This window comes from Elephas maximus, chromosome 5, assembly GCF_024166365.1.
Source record: "Elephas maximus indicus isolate mEleMax1 chromosome 5, mEleMax1 primary haplotype, whole genome shotgun sequence".
NCBI classification, from domain to species: Eukaryota; Metazoa; Chordata; class Mammalia; order Proboscidea; family Elephantidae; genus Elephas; species Elephas maximus.
Window position 1 is genome coordinate 140978538 of NC_064823.1, and position 17685 is coordinate 140996222.

At 40.7% G+C, this 17685-nt stretch overlaps 1 long non-coding RNA gene across 2 annotated transcripts in view; it reads right to left on the minus strand.

The window, feature by feature from the left end:
* Positions 1 to 2919: 2919 nt before the first annotated feature.
* LOC126077271 (uncharacterized) overlaps positions 2920 to 17685 on the minus strand; it is a 31457-nt gene continuing 16691 nt past the window's right edge. For both annotated transcript variants that reach the window (XR_007517696.1, XR_007517695.1), the window contains 2 exons: positions 8057 to 8153; positions 2920 to 3267 (listed from right to left, as the gene is read on the minus strand). This is a non-coding gene — a long non-coding RNA (uncharacterized LOC126077271). The remainder of the gene's footprint in view (positions 3268 to 8056; positions 8154 to 17685) is intronic.

Below are 17685 nucleotides of genomic sequence, written 5' to 3' on the forward strand. Positions count from 1 at the left end.
CAGATTGCCAGTCCTTTCTTCCTTGGTGCCACTGGATGGGTTCAAAGCACCAATCTTTTGGTTAGCAGCTAGGTGCAAACTGTTTGCTCCATTTTAAATTGTTAGACTTAAGAATAAAGTATTGATGTTAAATTTGCTGCCTCAAATTCTGCTCTTCCCCATCTCTTTCTCTTTCTCATTGTGGTAAATAGATATGTAACAAAACCTTTGCCATTTCAACATTATTCACACGTGCAATTCAGTGACATTAACTGTGTTCATCATGTTGTACAACCATCGCCATTATCTGGTTCCAGATTGTCCCATCTCCCCTGTCAGAAGCTCAGTGTCCCCTAAGCAATGGGTCCCTCTTTCCCCCTCCCTCCCACCGACTGCTGGTAAAATGCTGGTAACTACTAATAAACTTTGTTTGGTCTCTATACACTTGCCTATTCTAAATGTCTCACATGTTGTTGTTGTTAGGTGCCGTCCAGTGGGTTTCAACTCACAGCAACTCTACGTGCAGCAGAACAAAACATCACCTGGTCTTGCACATTCCTTAAAATCATAGTTATGCTTGAGCCCATTGTTGCAGCCACTGTGTCAATCTACCCCGTCAAGGGTCTTCCTCTTTTCCGCTGACTCTGCTTTACCAAGCATGATGTCCTTCTCCAGGGACTGATCCCTCCTGACAACATGTCCAAAGTATGCAGGACGCTGTCTTGCTCTCCTTGCTTCTAAGGAGCATTCTGGTTGTACTTCTTCCCAGACAGATTTGTTTGTTCTTTTGGTAGTCCATGGTATATTTAATATTCTTCGCCAGCACCACGACGGATATTTCACGTACGTGGTATCATAGAACATTTGTCCTTTTTTGACTGATTTATTTCACTCAGCGTGATGAACTTAGACATCATGCTGAGTGAAATAAGTCAGCTCATCCCTGTCTGAACCACCTGTGCACAGGGTCCATGAGATTACTGGGAAGGGGCTACCTTCTCTTTCCATGTGACTTGTCCAGAGGCTCCAAAAATAATTCACTCCCTTCCTTGTTCCCAACCACCCCATGGCTTCAAGATGGCCCGGGACTGGTCTTTGACAATGTTTTCAAGTCAGACTATTAAAGAGCTTATTCTAGACAGAAAGAACAAGAGTAATAGCAATGAGTATAGAGTATAGCGGGTGAGGAGAAAGACAGCAAGTACTAGGGTTTGACTAAAGTTTACCTTTAGACTACATTATGAAGGACCTTGATTATGGAGTTTATTCAGCAGACAAGGAGGAACCATTACAATGTTTAGGTTCATGAGTAATGTAACTGAACTCAGCCTAGGAAAAACAACGATCTGAAGCAGCCCTCTGTAGGAACTTGGGATAAATGTGACTTTGGGGAACAAAATCATAATTTTTGGGCACAATATACAGACAGAGAGGCACTGCATCCTAGAAAATTCCCTCTTTGTCCCAAAACCAAGGCCAATAACTTTTACCCAAAAGCCCACAGAAATCTCTCCAGTAAAAATGGATATTTATATCATTAGGGCATAGACATCACGATAAGTACAGAGCATATCAAGACAATTTTTTAAAAGAATATTAAATATAGGGCACTCATCAATCCCCCTAGCTGATCACACCAAAATACATTCAAATTATGCTCCGACGACTTACAATGTGCCAGCCTGGCATGACTTCCTAGTGGCAGCTGATGAGATGTGCTTTAAAAATAGGTTTTCTTTAATTGGATTCAAAATCAATTAAAATCCCATTAGAAACATAATTGTAGTGATACAAATCATAAAAGGGTATCTTTTAAAATAAACTAAAGAATGGGGGGTGATTGCATAATTAATACTCTGAACTGCACAGAAGGTATCATACTTTTCAGTCCCCCCTTCCCAGGTGTAGTGTAGATGCTTCAATTACCAAAGAAGGTACAACTGGAAGAGCATATCAGATGCAGACGTGGATACGAATACAGCATAGAAAGCCCGACTGTCATGGATTGAATTATGTCCCCCAGATAAGTGTGTATTAACTTGGTTAGGCCATGATTCTCAGTATTTTGTTGTTGTCCTCCATTTTGTGATTGTAATTTTATGTTAAAGAGGATTAGGATGGGATGTAGCACCCTTGCTCAGGTCACATCCCCAATCCAATGTAAAGGGAGTTTCCCTGGGGTGTGGCCTGCACCACCTTTTCTCTCTCAAGAGAATGAAGGAAAGGGGAGCAAGCAGAGAGTTGGGGTCCTCAGACCACCAAGAAAGCAGCACCAGGAGCAGCGAACGTACTTTGGACCCAGGGTCCCTGCACCCGAAAAGCTCCTCGGCCAGGGGAAGATTGAGGACAAGGACCTTCCTCCAGAGCCAACAAAGAGAGAACGCCTTCCTTTCCCTGGAGCTGACACCTTGAATTTGGACTTGTAACCTACTAGACTGTGAGGGAATAAAATTCTTTTTGTTAAAGCCATCCACTTGTGGTATTTCTGTTATAGCAGCAGTAGATGACTAAGACACGCCCTGATTCTCTTCTGAGAGATCAAAAGCCCTAGAGGCCAAGATGGCAGAGGCCACACTCATTCTTCATTTTTTCTATCAAGTACCTAACCAGTCAGAGTCCCTCTGCAGTACAGTTAACACAACCCCAGAGACGCCTTGGAAGAAAGTCCTGGCAATCTACTTCCAAAAAATCACCCATTGAAAACTCTATGGACCACAGTTCTACTCTGACACACATGGGGTTGCCAAGAATCAGAGTGGACTCGGTGGCAACTGGTGTTAATTAACCAGTAAGAATGTACTAAGCAATCCCTTACTTACTTTTACCCATTATACTTGGCACAACTCGAATATTATCCTTTTCATAAAGGCAAGCCTGGTTTCCTCAGCAGCAACTACTCACCGGTTCCTCAAAACAATTATAATACAGTCGTTTGGCCTTTGGCATCGCTGGATGATGCAAACAATTAAGTGCTTGGCTACTAACTAAAAGGTTGGTGATTCAAACTCACCCAGAGGTTCCTGGGAAGAAAGGCCTGGTGATCTGCTTCCGAAAGGTCAGAGGCATGGAAATCCTATGGAGCACAGATCTACTCTGAAACACACGGGGTCCCATGAGTCGGAACTGACTCCACAGAAACTGGCTTGGTTTTGAATTTTGGGCCTTGACCACTTCAAAATTCCTTTCAGTAGATACGGACTCTGTCCTTGTTCTCCAAGTGTGGACCAGCGGCATCAGCATCGCCCAGGAGCCGGTGAGAAATGCAGACCACCAGGTTCCAGACCAGACCTACTGAACCAGAATCGACACGGTGACAAGATGCTCAGCTGGTTTTCTTATGTATTAAAGTTTGAGGAGCAGTGCGCTTGGTCTCATTCTTCTCAGAGTGCATTGTAAAGAACTAAAATCCTTAAAACATATTTTAAATAAACAAATGCTTTTAAAATTCTGATAGTAACAAAAGCATATAAGGAATTGAGTAAATTTTTCTGTAGTGATACACTCTTTCCTTCTGGGTGGAGAGAACTGATTGAGACAATTACATTTAAAGCAGTTAGAGTGGCTATCACACAGTTGGTTTATTAAATGTTAGTTAATATCATCATTATCTAGATTGTTATGTCAACTGGTTTCTTTCCCCATACAGACATGATCTCCTATTCTGGTCAACATATTCCAGTATAACTTGGTTGAATTTTGCTTCCATTGCAGAACAGGAAAATGAAACAATATTGTAGAGACATTATATTTTTAAAAAGTAGGAAAAGCAATCGAAAAAATGAGCTTTTTATCTTGAAGCACAATGACTGTGAACCTTAATGTGAGGCACACAATTATTCTGGTCATTGTACAGAATGTTTCTTGAGTAGCCGTTGGGTATTTAAGGAAATTCAGAGCTTACTGAAGACATATGGTCTGTTCAGCATAGTGCTACAAGAATGAGTGCTACCAGAATGAAATCGTTTTGTTTCTTGTTATGGGGTATATTTTATATATATATATATATATATAGTATCTTTTTTCAGCCAAAGTAAATCCCAATTTTCAGCCAATTCCTCATCAATCTTGCTTTAAGAAAAAAAAAAAAAAAAAACCTCTTTAAAAGAAGATCCCCCGCAAAAAAGTGTCTTAAAAAGAGTAGGCACTTACAGTTTTTGAACTGATAACTTCAAGTAAGGGCCTGTAAAAAGATGAGGTACGTAATTTAATTGTCTTTTTATCAGATTGGGGGGTGGGGATACATGATAGGATTTCCTTCAGCAGCCTATTGACTCTTTCAACCTTGCCTCTTGAAAACTTCCTGAACACAGGAGCTGATACTGCAGGTTTTATATTTATAATGATTAATTAATTCTGCACTAAGCAATGTTCTTGACTGCAAGAACAAAATCCACTTTTGAAAGCCTAAATGACAGCTTGCCTAAAATAATTAACGCCAATACTGATAGAATTGAAATGTTCTTACTGTACTTTACATGGGCAGACTTGGGCAATTTTAATTACTAATATTCCTCAGTGGTCAAAAATTATAATAAAATATAAGGAGGTTTTGATAAAGCAATGGTGTAGGTGAAAAATTCAAGCAAGGGATATAACATCTAAATAAGCATACACCTAAAATTATTGCATACAACTCAGGCACCAACATGCGTTTTGCTTGGTTGAGCTATGAACATAAAATGAAGCTGATTATGGTCCAGGTTTTGGAAGGAGGCTCTTAAAATACCACTGCTGCTCTCCAGAACTATTCAACATTCCAGCGAAGTGTTATATAACTGTGGCTTCTGAATGTCAGAGGTTTAGCATTTCCTGGAAACTCCTTGGCCCTTACTGTCAACTTGAACTATTATCTAGTCCACGGTGGGGCTTAAAAATCTTTAAATTTAAGAGCTCTAACATCTGGCTCCTGTGACATAAGTAAATAAAAGTTAGAGGTATGTGGTATGGTTTCTTCTTCTTCCCACTTATTTCACACTAGGGCTCATAAACATACCCTACAAGTGGAAGTTCTCAACTAACGCAAACTCAATCTCGTGCCTGTCGGATTACGTCTCTATAAAGTGACAGCTCTGCTGATAAAGGACTTTAATGACGTCTTCACAGTTCTCATTCCCTCATCTCCCTATATTGTAATCCCTAAATATCTAGCAAATGAATTCTAAATAATTTCTCTTCTCCCTTGTGGAATCCAAACTACTATCTTGTTTTTAATAAACATACTTAAGAAAAGGGAAAAGTGGCTGAGTTTCTGTTCTGAGGAAACAGAAATAGAAGAAAATAAGTTAGGCTCTTCTTTTCTCTGTAGATTTTAGTAAGGGTGATCCAAACTTTTCATTGACATAATTCAGAAAGTCTTTGATCACTTTTGTTTTTTTCCTTTTTTTGTTATACAGCAGTTCTTGCTGTGATCAGCTCTGGTTACAAAATTCAATGCATTTCATAGCTTGGAAAATAAACCATATTTGACATAGCAATTGTCTAAAGCTGTTCTGTCCAATATAGTAGCCACTAGTCACATGTGGATTTTGAGTACTTGAAATGTAGTAGTCCCAACTGAGCTGCGCTGGAATGAGTCAGAATCGACTTGGTCGCAATGGGTTTGGTTTTGGTTTTGGTTTGGTAACTGCAAAATATATACCAGATTTGAAAGACAAGGGGAAAAAAAAAGAATGTAAAACACCTTATTAATTATTTTTATATTGATTGTATGTTTAAATAACATTTTGTATATCTTGGTTTAAATAAAATATATTATTAAATATTAATATAATGAGGTTTTTTGTTTCCTTTACTTTTATAAACGTGGCTACTAAAAATTTTAAATCACACATGTGGGTCATATTTTTGGCTTGCATTACATTTTAATTGGGCAGTGGTAGTTTGCCGAGGGTAGAAAGTTGTACATTTCACAGTTTACAAAATGCTTATCAGTATGTTCTTTTTGGGGGTCCCTGGGCAATACAAACAGTAATGTGCTTGGCTGCTAGTCAAAAGGTTGGAGGTTCAAGTCCACCCAGAGGTATCTTGCTTTCAAGAAAGGCCTGGCGATCCACTTCTGAAAAATCAGCCATTGAAAACCCTATAGAGCACGGCTCCACTTGGACACACATGAGGGCCCCAGGAATTTGAGTCAACTCAATGGCCACAGGTTTTCTCTGTGAAAGAGAAAAGGCTTTGGAATCTGAGAGTTACGGGTTCAGAATATTTTCCCGGGACTTTCTGCAAATGAAGAGCAGGATATATACTTCTCAGAGTTATTATAAACATTAAATGAATAAACTATAAAATATTAAAGGGTCGAAGATGAGGCCTGGCAACATTGCAGGAGAAGGAGCACGGCCCTGAAGCCAGGCAGGATAACATATTTGAATGCGCATCTCTTCTGGTAGTGTGGTTGTGGCCCCGCTGCCCTCTAAGCCTCCGGTTTTCACTTCTAAAGTGGCATAATCCAACCTCGCCACGTTGTGGTGGTGACAGAGGTGATACTTAGTGTGCAGAGCTCAACAAGCAGAGCCCATTTCTACTACATTCTCAATGTTCACTGTATCCCTTCTCTACCATTTGTGCTTAACCATGTACCAGGAATCATTTTAAAGAATTTTAGATGCATTTTACTGTTTAATTTTCACAGCAAACATAAAAAAATAAAACAACAACTAAAGCTTGTAGAAATTCGACCAGACCCCGAGCAAAGTGCCTTATCCAAGTCATCTCATATCGCAATGAGGTATGCGCTCTGGTAAGAAATTGAAGCACAGAGTATGATCAGCCACACTTTATGACGAGGAAATCGAGGCTTAGAGATACTAAGTTACTAGTTACTAAGTAACCTTCCTGCAATCACACAATTAGTATGAGACAGAGCTGAGTGTCAACCCACTGATCCCAAAGGCCATGCTCTGTCATCATATTAGTGTCTGTCTGCACCCTCTCCCCCTTCTCTGCTTTGTTCCTTCCCATAATCCTCCTTTTCCTGTCTTTTCCTTCCTTCTACCCATTCTTCCTTTCTTTATGACTTCTCTTTTTTTATTTTCTCTTCTCTCCAATCACTTTTAAGATGTCAGCTTATATATGCTAATGTCTATCTCAGTGTCTATCCCAGCAATGTCCATCTCAATGCATTAAAGAACTGTGCTTTTTTTTTTTTTTTGGTTTGTTTGTTTTAACTTTTCCAGGTTTTGTTTTATTTTATTTTAGTAAGCATCTCAACCATAATTGTCTCTTCCTGTGATTTTTTTGCACTTCCAGCTGTAAGTTAAGGGCTGGTGTTCTCCTTTTGGTTATTGATGCTCTAATATATTGATCAGTGGATTGATGCCACTGGGTAGGTGCTTCTTGTGAATTGCATTTGAGGAGTTTCAGGTTTGTAAGGAAAACACTAAGAGTCAAAGTAGCACTGGGACAGAGATGTTTATGGTGTTACATTAGAAGTCATAATTCATTACTACATATCACCTTAGAGAACTAGTCTAACTTTCTATATTTTACAAATAAGGAAATCCTATCCCATAGAGATTTTGACTTGATTTTGATTTTGACATAGCTATTTAGCCAGCAGGAGTCCCAAGTGGTACAAACGTTTAATGGACTCAACTGCTAACCAAAAGGGTGGAGGTTCAAGTCCACCCGGGGTGCCTCAGAAGAAAAGCCTGGTAATCAACTTCCAAAAAATCAGCCATTGATTTTTTATACTCCATGGGGTCATGGAGTATAGTTCTACTCTGACACACAGAGGGTTGCCATGAGTCGAAGTTGACTCAACAGCAACTAGTTTTTTATTAAGCAAACAAGTTAAATCTAGACTCAATCCAATGTTTGTGATGCTATACTACTCTATACTCCAAACATAATTATTTTTAACAAATAGCTAAAACTCTAGTGTTAAATACAATACCCCTTTTTTGTAAAAGAAGATTCAGGGAAAGCATTAACAACATAAATATTTGTGGCTGAATCTCATTATTGCTTTCATTTCATTGGTTATCTATGTCTCTTGTCCCTATTTGAAAATACAACACTGTGCCCATACTCAAGCTTTACTTGGCTCAAAACATCAATGTAGAAGAGAACAACCTACCTTTTTTTTTCCCCATACTTGATCTTTCAGCACTCCTCAATGCAAGACGGAACACTACATTTCAAAGGTGCAAACCAGCCTGCCCAATACCGTACAACTGAAAACGACAAAGATACCAAGTTACTCAGCTGCTTTCTCAGTTGTGCCTGTCTACCTGGACAGATCTAAGCCCTCTGAATACATGTTAGGTATTTGCACAACATTTAAGGACTAGAGCATTTTTGTTTTAAAAGTAGCTCTGGGAAAACATACAAAACTGAGGGAAACCTCTAACCATTCCCAACCTTTACTAACCCTTTCTCCATGTACATGTAAAAAGGCTTAACAAACTTTGGAGAATCATTTCCTATACATCAGGCCTTGAGAACCGCCACTCATTGTGTAACAAGGAAGAGTGATCCTTGAAAATGTCTTCCACAGGTTGTTCTACCACAAATAAAGCCTTCTCAGTCTGAGAGAATGTTTATAAATTCATTATAGCAGCAAGCATACTTACAGCCTGTTTTATACACCCTCCACCATATTGCTTGTTGTTGTCGTTGTTGGTTGCCATGGAGTCAATTACAACTCATAGCTACCCCCTGTGACAGAGTAGAATTGTCCCATTGGGTTTTGCTGGCTGCAATCTTTATGCAAGTAGATCACCGGGTCTTTCTCCTGGTGGGTTTGAACCACAAACATTCAGGCTAGCAGCCAAGCATTTAACCCTTGTGCCACCAAAAAAATAGAAACCAAACCTGCTGTTGTCCAGTCGATTCTGACTCACAGTGACCCTATAAGACAGAGTAAAACTGCTCCATAGGGTTTCCAAGGAGCAGCTGGTAGATTCATACCACTGACCTTTTGGTTAGCAGCTGAGTTCTTAACCACTGCGCCACCAGGGCTCATTTTATATTACTTGTAGAATTCCAGAATCAGTTATTGTTATTATATATACTAAAGAAGGTGGCAGAAATTATCATTTATTGCTCTACATCTTTAGTACACCAAGGAGAAATTAACTACAAATTTATCAAGCTCGACCAGACTATAATAAATTTGATGGAAATAATGTTAATTTGTAGCAACTACAGCACGTGTTGACATCCCTCTAACCTCTGGGGCTGGTTATGAATCCTTCTGATCCAAATCTGTAACAGAGGAATCTAAATCTTTCATGTATTATGGGGTCATTTGTTCTTAGTAGAGTTACACATATTTTCCAAATGTACTTTCTAGTGAGTGAACAGAAAGAAATCACAGGCATCATTATCTTTAAAGAACATCAACAGAACATCCATCTACGTAGAGCAAGGTTCTGATTAGTTGGGATCAAGTCGATTCTCACTCATGGTGACCCCATATATAACAGAAGGAAACATTGCCTGGTCCTGCGTCCTCTTCATAATCATTAGTATGTCGGGGTTCATTCTTGTGGCTATTTCATCTGTCCATATCATTGAGGGTTTATCTTCTCATCACTGGCCGCACTTTAGCAAACGTGATGTCCTTCTCCAGCAATGAGTCCCACCTGATAACATGTCCATGTAAGCGAGTCGAAACCTTGAACAATATTCTGTGATCCGTAGGGTTTTTATTGGTTAATTTTCCCAGTTAGATTGCCAGGCCTTTTTTTCCTACCCTGTCTTAGTCTGGCAGCCCCACTGAAACTTGTCTACCATGGATGGCCCTGCAGGTATTTGAAATACCTGTGGCATAGCTTCCAGAATCATAGCAACATGCAAGCCACCACAGTAAAAAAGTATTGGGTTTTAATTACTTATTTCTGCAGTCTCTATTCATGTACCAAATCCCATAGAAAGATATTAAATACTCTCCTAAAAGAACATGTTTTGAAAATTTGCATTGACCACCATTTTGTTTCAAGACTAAATTGAACTTGAATTATAACTTGGTGCCTGTCCATAGTTTTTAACTCTCATGTCAATAAATGTTTGGTATAAGAATGTAGATTCCTGAGAGGTATGGGAAGGATACCCCAGGGAATAAATACTATAACAATAGGAATATCGTTTCCTTAATATAGAGAGGATGGTTTAATTAAAATTAAATAGATACATATATCTATTATCCCAGGCCTAACAGACTGAAGTCAAGGTGCTCCCTTTAACAGTAATCACTCTTGGATGTCTGTTGACCTCACCTGAGTGTTAAATACCTCCCAGGTTTCTGCCTCTGAATTCTCCCTTAGTGATTTCTCGGCATGCCTGGGTGTATAACGTGTCTTCATAAAGTGTCTTCTTGTTTACATCACCCCACAGGTTGAAATCCTATCCTTTTAGAAGCCTCTTCACATTGGTGTCTCCCTCCTTCTCACTGCCTCCAGAGACCTTGGTGAGAACAAAGATGTTCTCCTGGAGGGTGAAGACTGGGCTTGTCCATCTTCCCCAAAACTGTGAGCAGAGGAGAGCCCAAACAGATCTGTGATCCTTTTAAGCCTCCTCATGGAGCTAGAGCCACGCTACATTTTACACAGGAATGAAGAGAATGTCCCACTTCCCAGACTGTTCACACAAACAGACTCTGAAAATGCACTGCTTGGAACTGAGACATCACAGAGTACTCTCAAAACCAGTAAAAAGATAGTCCGTGAAGCTGAACCTACCAGACACAGGGTAGTTTTTCTCCTGCTGCCCTTCGCCCCTTCTTACCTCCTCTTACACAAAATAAATGCCTGGCCCTGGATCCAGCACATATAGCTAGGCAGGGGCTTCTGATAAACAGGAGAATAATACCTACATTTTTTGAGTGTTTCATTTAAGCCAAACATTGTTCTATCCACCCCCCCCAACTGCCATGGAGTTAATGCTGACTCATAGCGGCCCTGTAGGACAGAGGAGAACTGCCCCATAGGGTTTCCAAAGTTGTAATCTTTATGGAAGCAGACTGCCACATCTTTCTCCTGTGGAGCACCTGGTGGGTTCAGACCACCAAACTTTGGTTAACAGCTGGGTGCTTTAACCATTGCACTACCAGGGGTCCTTGTTCTAGCTCTCTAGCGGGCTCAAATCTTGACTGTGCCACTTCCAGCTGTATGATTTTAGGCAAATTTCTAAACTCTTCTATGCCTCAGTTTCCTCGGGTATAAAATAGGGTTAATAGCAATACCACCTATCTCATAGGATTATTCAAAGGAGTTAGATGTAAAGCACTTAGAAAACGGTTTGACACATAAAAAGCATGATATAGCCCTCTAAAAGATCAACATTATTCACAATTTACAGATGAGGAAACCAAGGCACAGAGAAGTTATGTAACTTGTCCAAGGTAACCCAACTAGTCAAACTCAGAGACCTAAATCCATGGCCCGCACTTTTATCTACCACCTTCTAGATCTGTTATATACAACAAAATTAAAATCTGTAGACTACCTATCAAAAGCTTTGTAAAACTTCAGTTAGAATCTCCTGCCTCACAGTGGGGGTATTATGGATTGAATGTTGTTGTTGCTGTTATTTACCATTCAGACAGTTCTGACTCACAGCGACCCCGTGTACAACAAAAAGAAACACTGCCAGGTCCTGTACCATCCTCACAATTACTGTGTTTGAGCCCCCTGTTGCAGCCACTGTGTCAATCCATCTCATTGAGGGTCTTCCTCTTTTTTCACTGACACTCTACCAAGCCTGATGTCCTTCTCCAGAGACTGGTCCCTCTGGATAACATCCTCATTTCTAGGGACCATTTTGGCTGTACTTTTTCCAGAAGAGATTTGTTTATTCTTCTGGCAGTCCGCAGTATATTCAATACTTTTTGCCAACACCACAATTCAAAGGCATCAGTTCTTCTTTGGTCTTCCTTACTCATCATCCGCTTTCACATGCACGTGTGGTGACTGAAAACACCGTGGTTTGGGTCAAGCCTTCAAGGTGATATCTTTGCTCTTCAACACTTTAAAGAGGTCTTTTGAAGTAGATTTTCCCAATGCAATATGTTGTTTGATTTCTTGACTGCTGCTTTCACAGACTGAATGGTGTCCCCAGAAAACACATGTTGAAGTCCTAGCCCCTGGTACCTGTGAACTTGACCTTCTTTGGAAATAGAGTCTTCGATGATGTTATCAGTTAACATGATATCATGCTGGAGTAAGGTGGGCCCTAATCCCATCTGAGTGTTATCCTTATAAAAGAGGAGAACAGACACAAAGAGATACATAGAGGGAAGATGGCCATATGAAAATGCATCTACAACCAAAGGAATGTCAAGAAACACCTGGTGCTACCAGAAGCTGAAGAGACAAAGAAGGATTTTCCCTCAAATACTTCAGAGAGAGAGCATAGTCCTGCCAATAATCTCAATTCAAATTCCTAGTTTCCAAATAGAAACCCTGGTGGCGTAGTGGTTAAGTGCTACGGCTGCTAACCAAAGAGTAGGCAGTTCAAATCCACCAGGCACTCCTTGGAAACTCTATGGGGCAGTTCTGCTCTGTCCTATAGGGTCACTATGAGTTGGAATCGACTCAGCAGCACTGGGTTTGGTTTTTCGGGTTTAGCTTTCAAACTGGGAGACAATAAATTTCTATTGTTTAAAGCCACCCATTTTGTGGTATTTTGTTATAGCAGCTCTGGGAAACTAATACAGGGGCAACCAGGCAGAGTAAGCAGAGTCTCCCTCACCAAAACCCCTAGCAGTGCCATCTGTGAGGATACCTTCTGCTCTCAAGAGCCTCTATTATTAACCTTTAAACAACTCATGGTTCATGCCTTTTACACCTACAATCACCCATGACAATTCCTTCCTGTTTTTCGGGTTTATGTTGGGTTTTTTTTTGTTTTTGTTTTCTCTCCAGTACAAATTCTACCTTCACTTCCCACTTCCCTGCAGCTGGGCTTCTGCCCTTAGCTTTCTCGTTTAGACTTCATTCTATCAAACAATCTACAACCAAAGCTCTGAAGCATAAAACTTGGGCAGCCCTCCCCCTAGTGGTGAAGTTGGGAATATCCAAAAATTTCCTGGGTTACAAATGAAAACACTTTCCGTCAAAACCCATCTACTCCTTTGAATGTCATTACAAAAAGAAAAGCATGGAATGCCAAACAACAAGGCTGAAAGATGTTTCCGATGCCCCCTCACAGCTTAGACATTTCAGTCATCTGGGGGATGGGTGGAGTTAGCAAGATGGGGGAGGGGAGGATAAAAAAAACCCAGCTTTCTAGAGAACGCTGTTGTGGTACATTCAAAGTCCCTGGGGCAAAAGGAGCAAGCTGAGTGTAAGAGGGGACAAAGAAGATCAGTGGGACGGGAATGCAGAGAACCAGCCGGCTGTCTCTGAGCTAATTCTGACTCGTAGGGATACGGTGCGTGCAGAGTAGACTTGTGCTCCATATGGTTTTCAGTGGCTGTACTTTAGGAAGTACTGGGCCAGGCTTCTCTTCTGGGGAGCCTCTGAGTGGACTCGAATCTCCAACCTTGTGGTTAGCAACCTTTCCAAGTGTGTTAACCATTTGTACCACACAGGGACTCTAGAGAACAGAGCGAATTAGGCAGGGTGAGCACATGCAAGCTCTTGTAGGCAAAGGTTAGTATACAGGTTTTTACCCTAAAAGCAATGGGCGGTGGTTAAAGGGCTTTAATCAAGGAAGTGACATGATCAGGCTTGAATTTTAGTGGACCCCCAAATCATAGCTAATCATGCCATGTGAGAGGGAGAAGTCCTTCCCAATCCTATGCTTTTGTTCTCTCTCTATCTTCATTTTGTATTCCTGTACACGGAAGGCATTAAACCAACAGCAGCAGAGATCTGCCCTCCTAACAGAGATGGTATGCAAGACGCTTATACTGGGAAGCAGGAATATTTCTAAATCAGTGTTCCCTACTGGGTAGCTGTCAGCTCTGTCTGGAAATGGCTAAAGTTACTGATCAGAATAACGAGGCTAATAATTCCTTGGAGATATTCGCCTCTGTGAAGGGAAAAACAATAAATGCTTCTCTGTGGTTACCATACAATTGCTTATCCCTTTACTTATACAAATGGCATAGGAGTCCCAGATAAGCCTGGAATTTGATGTTACCAAAGTCTACCTACCCTCTAGGCCCTTCTCCACCAAGCCTTAATGGCTGTGATTTACCTCTCCCTTCTCTGCCCTCCTAGGAGCCCTGGTGGCACAGTGGTTAAGCACTAGGCTGCTAACCAAAAGGTCTGCGGTTCGAACCCACCAGCTGTTCCACAGGAGAGAGATGTGGCAGTCTGCTTCCATAAAGATTACAGTCTTGGAAACCCTATGGGGCAGTTCCACTCCATCCTATGGGGTCATTATGACTCAGAATCTACTCGAGGGCCATGGGTTTTTCCTCTGCCCTCATACAGCAACTAACATGGCTTCTCGGAGTCTAAAAGGCAAATCACTTTTAACATGGCCTGTGTTAAAACTATTTAACAGGAGGTTTCCCTCCCTGCTCCCTAGGCTACTCATTCCTCAGTCTTCCACATTTGAGGAAATAGCAACACTGGCCCCAATAAACCCAGGCCAGAAGGCTGAGAGTCGTCCTAGGTTTGCCAACTTCCTTCAACCACCCCCTGCCCTCCCCCCCAACACACACTTCCCATCAGGAAGTCCCACTATTGCCCCATTCCCTCCATCTCCCTAAGTCTCTTTTACTTCCTACCTGGACTATTGTAAAAAGCTGTGTTATTTTCTTGATTTCTTTATTAAAATCCTCCCCACCCCATTTAAAATAAAATCCAAACTTTACCCCATGGCCTCGTAGGTCTTATATGATCTTGCCCCTGCCTATCTCTCAGGCCTCTCACATCCTGCTCCCTATGTCAGCACAATGACCTCTTTTCTGTTGCTAAAAATCACCAAGGCTCTTTCCACCTCAGGGCCCTTGCACTAGCTGTTCAATTCTGTCTAGGTGCTCTTCATCTAGACATTTGCGTGGCTGGCTTCTTATAATTCAGACCTTACCTCAAACATCAAATTCTTCAGCTGGGCTTTCCCTGACTACCTAATCTAAAGTAATTCCTCAGTCCCCTTCTATCACATCATCATTTTATTTTCTACTTGGTACATTCTATTACTTGCTATTTCATTTTTGGTCAATCGAAAATATTGATTGAGCTCCTACTCCATGCTGAGACTGATCCAGGCAACTGGGGAATACAGTGGTGACAAGACAAACAAGGTCTCTATTCTCAAGGACTTTACATTCCAATAGTGAAAGTTAGATAAATCATGTATCCATCTCTCCCTGATATTGTTGTGGTTTATTCATTTTTTAACTTTCTGTTCTTACCTCCTTGCTAGAATACAAACCACAACACATCAGGGCCTCATCTGCCTTGTTCGCCTCTGTTTCTCCAGGGCTTTAAATGAGTCTAATATGGAAGGTGTTCAGTAAATACTTATTGAATTAATGAAAGGAAAACATGAATGAATGACATTGCACTTGCAACTCGGCATTGCAAATTTAAATCTCCACCATGGAGCTCATCCATTTGCATATCTGAACCTAGACTAACTCATCTGTAAGTATGGAAGTTGTAATAACTACCTTCTGGGTTATCATGGGGATAAAAGAAGATTCTGTTTGTAATATTTTGTACAGAGGCGTACACAGGGGATGTACGGTAAACACTTAATGAATTAAAATATATGGAAGTAATTAGAAAGCTTTCTTGGAAACCTAAAAATGATGACTGAGTTCCCAGGCAAATTTTTTAGTTTTTAACTAGTAGCTTAAACCCCTAGACATCTACCCATCCTCTGCACCACTATAGTTTCTTTCTTGCAGCACACGTGATTTTCTAGTTTAAATCTTAGGTATTCCGATGCATGGTTCCTCTGTTAATAAGAAACTCCTTGAGAAAAAAATCCACTTATTTTTACAAAGAATTACATACAGCCTTGTATGAACTATTTCTATTAATTACAGCCCATCTCCTCCAATTCATCGCAGTTTCCTCAAGAACAGGAAATGAACCTAACCTATCTTTTGGTTGCCATAAAGCAACTCATCACTGCTAAACAAAATCTCCTTAGCAGTTCGGAGGTGTACTTGGTCCTCAGTCCACTTGTCCACTGACTTAGACCTTGTGATGTGCAGCTGTTAAGCTAGCTCTCAATGCTCGTCACCTCCTGGAATTCCTGCCCTTGTATAGTCTCTTCCCTTGAGTGTGGGCTGGGCTTAGTGATTCCCTTCTACTGAATAGAATACAGCACAAGTGAGGGGACAGCACCCCCAACGTTAGATTAGGAAAAGTCTATGACTTCTGTCTTGCTGTCTTTCTCAGAGCCCTCACTCTAGGGAGAAGCAAGCTGCCATGTTGAGTAGCCCTATGGTGAGCATATCTCCAGCCATCATCCAACTTAGACTTGAGGCCTTCCCACAGCCCCTTGAGTAAACTTGGAAGCGAATATTCTGAAACCTGCCAGAAGCCATGTGAACGAGCCTTGAAAGAGATCCTTCTCTAGTTGATCCTTGAGAAGACTACAGGCCCAACATAATACTTTGATTACAGTCTTCTGAGAGATCCTGGGTCAGGGCACACAGTTTATTCATTCTCAGATTCCTAACCCACAGAAAACGAGGTATAATGTCTGTTGTGTTAAGCCACTAAGTCTGGAGATAATTTGTTACACAGTGTCATGGATTGAATTGTCTCCTCCAAAAACATGTGTATCAACTTGGTTTGGCCATGATTCCCATTATTGTGTGGCTGTCCTCCATTGTGATTGTGATTTTCCCATCTGTTATAAATTCTAATCTCTACCTGTGGTTAATGAGGCAAGATTAGATTATGTTAATGAGGATTAGGGTGGGATGTAACACCTCACAAGAGATAAAAGGAGAGGAAAGTGAGAAAAGAGTGAGGGGACCTCATACCACCAAGAAAGCAGCACCAGGAGGAGAGCACATCCTTTAGGCCTGGGGTTCCTGCTCAGAGAAGCTCCTAGGCCAGGGGAAGATTGACGACAATGACCTTCCTCCAGAGCCAACAGAGAGAGAAAGCTTTCCCTTGGAGCTCATGCTCTGAATTTGGACTTGTAGCCTACTAGACTGTAAGAGAATTAATTTCTCTTTGTTAAAGTAGTACTTCTGTTATACTAGCACTAGATGACTAAGACACATAGCAATAAATAGTTGGTAGAAACTTAGTAGTTGCTGAATAAATATTCTTTCAGTAACCAAATCAATTTCTTCAATAAGACATATTAATTCAGAGACATATATAAGCAATTTCTTTTACTTTACTCTGCAATCTAAAATAATAGGAACATAAATACAGAAATCAGTGATTCTCTGTGCAATTTATATATATGTATATATGACACTACGTGTCCAAGAATGAATATGCTACGGTTCCTGACTCCAAAATGGAGCTTCCAATCTAGAGGGCCAGTCTTCCCCTCACATGTGGGTGCTTCCAAATCAGTCATGTTGCCTGCATAGTATCTGGGTGACAGAGAACTTAATAAAAATCAGATAATTGTTTAAAAAAAAAAAAAAAAAGAGTACTGAGTTACACAAAACTGTATCTAAGTCTTGGCTTTCCACTGACTGATGAACAAAGAGACCTAGAGGAAGTGAATAAATCTCTCCAAGTTCTCATTTTCTTCAGTGACAAAATGGGCACCAAAATATCTACCCTGTGAGAATCTACGTGGTCCAGTCCCCAGCTTGAGAAT